The following is a 5338-nucleotide window of genomic DNA, read 5'->3' as shown; positions in this document are numbered from 1 at the left end:
AAAATCCATATTGGAGTAGGAATAATCAGCTGTGCAAATACATGATTAGGATGACCGGTGGTTTTACAAAAAAGGATTGAGAGGTTACAGTGGATCAGAAGTTGAGTGGATGTAAGTCAGCACTGTCATGCTGTTGGGACAGAAAGGCCAAAGCGATGCTGGGCCGTACACGCAGCAGGATGCCCATGAGACCCATGAAGTACCCTCATCTCTGTTCAGTATCGCTATGTCCCCAGCGGGGGTCAGGGTCCAGCTCTGGCACCTCCCTTTAGGAAAAGCACGACCTGACCGGAGCGAGCCAGAGGACAGCATCGAGACTCGCACGAGGATGGGAGAACAGCTAGAAAACACTATCTGGGAGGAAAACCTGAAAGAACAATTTTAAAAAAAAACCTGTTAGACTTTAAACCTGCACCTAGTCCTGAAGGTATCTGCTATACATTTCTATCTGCATGTCGCTTGAACTCCTCTGAATCTGAGCGCCTCCTCTCAGGCCTTCAGACAGCTCCGGACCTGCCAGCCGGGGCTCTCCGCAGCCAACTGCCTCCCAGCTGCTGGCTGAGGAGCCGGCTGGCCTGCTGTGTACAAAACAATCCGGGTTTAGGCACCAACACGTAAATGATTTCTTCCCTCGGTGGAGCAGCGTCTTCCCAGCTAAATTACAAGAGCTCTTATCTGCCTTTAACGAAGATCGCAGTAGTCAGCTACCAGCTAAACGCAGGGTGCATTGCCGGTTTAGCTTCTGGAAATGGCAGCTGTTCATCTTTAGGGCCATAAAAGTAACTATAATAAAACATATGCTCTCCTAGAGGGAGCTGTCTAGGTAGCAGAGGTGAAATCACGTCTATCTGAATTTGCAAAAGTGCAGGGACTGGGATCCAGCCTCCGCCTCAGGTGTATCTTTTAAGCTTGCCTAGATCTTTGATGCTCACTGGCTATGATTAACATCCACGATTTACAGAATTTCCTCTGCACCCTGCACTGTGATTGGTGTAGTTCAAAGCAAGCTGCTAGGTGCATTGCCCACACTGAGACTCAAAGCTGATATAGGATAAATCAGGTGAAGGTTGCAGGACCATGTGCACTTCCATTGCATCACTTACTGTTGTACTGAGCTGAGATACAGAGCGATAAAAGCAAAAAAGAAAAAAGAAGTCCATTTTCATAGCAGAACATTTTACATGGGAAAAAATAAGCGTCTGGAACCTCAGCTAGATCCTGACAAACCGGGAATGTCATAGGTCATAAAAGCATTTGACTGAGCCATTCATTAGGAACACACACACACACACACACAAAGACACACTTCATGTGAACAGGGCTTGAGCAAACAGAAATTATATTCTGTCAATATTCATGCAAGTAAGCATTTCATTTACTGGTGGAAATTTTGTTTGTCTGTGTTTTGTTTATTTCTTATTGATCCAATATATTTTAGCAAACATTAATTGCTGGGAGTCTCCACCAATGCCTCAAACTTCAAGAAAGTGTTCGAAGAATTTTCAAAGGAACTAAAGTGCATGTTGTCAGCTGTGAGTATTCACAGCTGTATTCGTTGTGCAAATAACTGTTTAAAGTTATAGGAATGTCATGTGAACAGATTCTCCAAACTGGATAAATTTTGGAAACTCCCCTTTAAAAACCTGGACATGACTGACCAGTCGTGGTCAGTCATTCTGAGTTCAGCATCGTTTGCAAAAATTATTTAATAAATAATCATAAATATGGAATAAATTCAAAGGAATCATGGAAAATCTCCCAAAATGAGAGAGGACTTAGTGGTTACATTTGTTGTGAATTACTAACCCACAGCCTGTACATAGCATGTGCAACTTATATAGTAAACTAATTTTCTTAGAAATGAAGTATCAGGATGAACTTAAACTACTGGGAAACTTCTGGCTTTTCAAACGGATTATATCCCCCTGAAAAGAACTAAATTGTCTTTTTTTTTTTTTTTTTCCAAATCTTACTTCTGATCAGGTAGTGTGAACCAGTAACTGCTACTGCCACTTATTACTGAAGGAAAGAGCTATGATATCATGTGTCATGCATATATTCATTTAATAATCAGATTAAAAAATTTACAGTCCCTATAGTGTCTAGGCAGTTTCTTCAATGGAATACCTTCCTTTGAGGTAAATGAATATTAGATCAGACCTTCAGTTTGCTGTGGTCATGATCAACCCATGCAACGAAGCCAAACCCAAAGAAATCCTTTTAAAAAATATGTTGAACAAATCATCTGAGGGCGTTGCAAAAAACTGAATGTAGGTGAAATTTGAAGACAAAAATACATGCTTTGAGATACTGCCTTATCTCAAACGTATTGAGCATATTCACAAATCCACCTAATGGATAAATGTTTGTACCTACACACAAACACACACACGTACACATAGATGCACACATGCCCACACACACATCTACACAGATATAAATATTGTCATGGCAGGTGTCACCAAGTGGCAGCGTTCCCACAGTATCTCCAGTTCTTTTTCTTGGTGTGCAAGCAGATTTTTCTGCCGTGTAAAGACATGCTGTTACGTTGTTATTAGCTTTATTTTGCTGGCTAATTGTTGACAGAAGATCTGGGGCCCCAAGTCAGCCGTAAGACTGCAAGGGGAAGCTAAGACCCTAGATACTTTGAGGAGTTCTTCATAACATGTTGAATCTGAACTTGTGTTGATCTCTCACCGAATCTCCGACTGGAGCTATTTTGCTAACTGACCCATCTCGGGAGTCAAGGACAGGCGTTAGGCTGGGGTTCGGAACGGAGAGGTTGCTCTGCCCATCCTGGTCATCCTCTCTGTGCAGGAGAGGGGCAGGCGCTGAAATAAAGCAAGTCGCACACTGTGGATAACCAGACTCCTCATCCGTCAGGCCACTTAGTCAAAACGTGTGCCTCCGGCTAACGACTGGCAGCGGAATACATGAGAAAGAGGGAGGGACTGCAGTTTCTGCCTGGTTTCTGAGAAAGCAGTGGACTTCCAGCTCACCAAAAGAAACAGAAAGTGTTCAGATTAGAGCACCACAGCTCCTTCTGATTCGTTGCCTTGGAGAAGTCGGAGCAGCTTTGGCATATACCTCTGCTATTGTGTGCCAGCTATCAAAGAAGCCACGCTGAGGAGCCTGGGGCCTCACACCGTAAGCAAGGGAAAAAAAAAATCCACAGCAGTAATTGCTTCGTGTTAGTGCAGCCCAAACCCACAGCCTGCAAAAGGTGAAGCTTTTGGTTTAAAACCTAAATAGAGTTTGTCATGTTGGTCCCACATAAATATACCATCCTGCTGTTTAGTTTGTTGTTTAAATCTTCCTTTTCCAGTGCCTAGGCCTTCTGCTGATGTCTGAATACGGGTGAAGTCTTCTGGTGCCAGGCGTGTGCTGAGACTGGCCATTTATTTCGCTTTGGTTTTGAGGGTTTTTTTGTAATTCTTCTTCTGTTGGCCAGAATCAGCCTTCTCCGTTTAACCCACGCAAACACACTCTCACACTGGCATTAAACAGCATCGTGGCCACCTCCCAAGGGAAGGGTCATATTCTGCCGATGTGATGCCGATGCTTGGTGGGTTTGCTGAGAAGTGCACTTGTTCAGGGCAGGGACATGTTCACACCGGGAGCGCACCTGAGAGGGCTGCAGCAGGTCTCCGACCTCCCTCCAGGTCTGCCATGGAGGCGCCGCCACTCCAGCGTTACCTGGGCTTTGAGATGGAAGCAGGTTTCTCAAATGCTGTTGCTGTTTTCTCAAAACCCCTTCTGCATGGTTAACCGGGGGAACTCGTCACCACTAGATAGAATTGAAACAGGGGTTATACTAATATTCAAAATACGGATCCTGAAGCACACCACAGAAACATCCAGAATTACCTTAGCTAGCATAAAAATATGTGCATAGGGAAAGCAGCGCTGAATTTGCATTCCTAACAGGCAAATTTTTGCGGTCTACCCTAATTAACAAATTTCCTTAAAAGGCAGTGAAACAGTTAACCCAGGCTACAGCTCCTTGCAGGATCTGTGCATAAAAATGTTGTTTTCTTTCTCTGTATCAGCTTGTGTCCTGATGAACTGCTATAAATTATTCTGCAATACAGATTCTGAGTAGTACAGTTAAGCTCGTCTCAGATAAGAAAGGTTTGTTGATCGCAAAGATGTCATGGTTATACCCACAGTAATAATGTATCCCTAGACATAGGAATCTCAGCCTGCTCATGTGAATCCTCGTGACTTGCTGCAGTGGGAAAATATCAGAGTTAAAGATGGGTCAGAAGACAGCGAGTTAGTGATCAGCAATGCAGTCTCCTGAACTAACCTCTGGAAACCAAACTCAGAGGTGAAACTAAAGTTCAAGCTTGAGCCATTTGGGCACAACCTAAACTGTGTTTTTCAAGCTTACAGTCAGTGGAGAAGTATTTTACAGCAAATTCTGTAATTAAAAGACATTTTCATTTGGCAGGCTTTAAACAGATTACATTTTGCAATGACAATTGGTTTTTGTGAAGCATCTCATTTAAACTCTTATCAGTATGTCAATCAAAATTTAAAACCAGCTTGGGAGAGTATGAGATCTTTATCAGTAATTATTCTGTTAATGGTTAAGACAAGAATTTCCTTAATCATTCTAATTAAAAGTACTTTGTAAAAAGTGAAATAAACCTAGTAGTATTGGCAACTGTGCACCCACAAAGATGTATCAGACAAGGCATCCTTCTTTAAAGTAAAAAAAATAAAGATAGAGGCTTACCTTCTCTATACTTTTGCTTGAAGTTATTAAACATTCACTTACACTGATATGAGGTATCTTTTGGGTCTTACATGATGAAGGAAGAAAATGTGTTAGATTAGATTTATTCTGAATTTGGAGCCTGGACTACAACGGCTTCCTATTCACTCTGGAATGAATCAAAAATAATTCCATTAAAAATCCCTTTTTGAATCTTAAACCTGATTCACTTCACCTTTATAGTGCTTTTTGTGAAGGTGCATCTCCATATCCACCTGCTCTCCTGGCAGCCCTTCGCAGCTGCGTGATTTTACCGTCTCCGACAGGCTGCCCATTACACTTGGTTTCATCACACGTGGCCTGTACTCTCCCTAGAGTCTCTGTTACTGGTCTCAGCTTTGGTGGCAGGTTCTGCCCCCGCTTCCTTGCTCCCACCCTCACCTGTGTGTCTCCTTTCCTTGTCAGATTGGCCCTGCCTGCCGTGGACGTGGCTCACCCCCAGCTGCTTCTCGTTCATCCTCTCTTGTGTGCGGAGGCTCTCTTGCGGAAAGTCCAAGACTTGGCTGATTTCCCTCTTATCCACTACACCCTCCTCTAACTCTGCTGGCATCCTAGCTA

Source organism: Apteryx mantelli, chromosome 3 (assembly GCF_036417845.1).
Source record: "Apteryx mantelli isolate bAptMan1 chromosome 3, bAptMan1.hap1, whole genome shotgun sequence".
NCBI lineage: Eukaryota > Metazoa > Chordata > Aves > Apterygiformes > Apterygidae > Apteryx > Apteryx mantelli.
Note: the sequence above shows the minus strand (reverse complement) of the source record.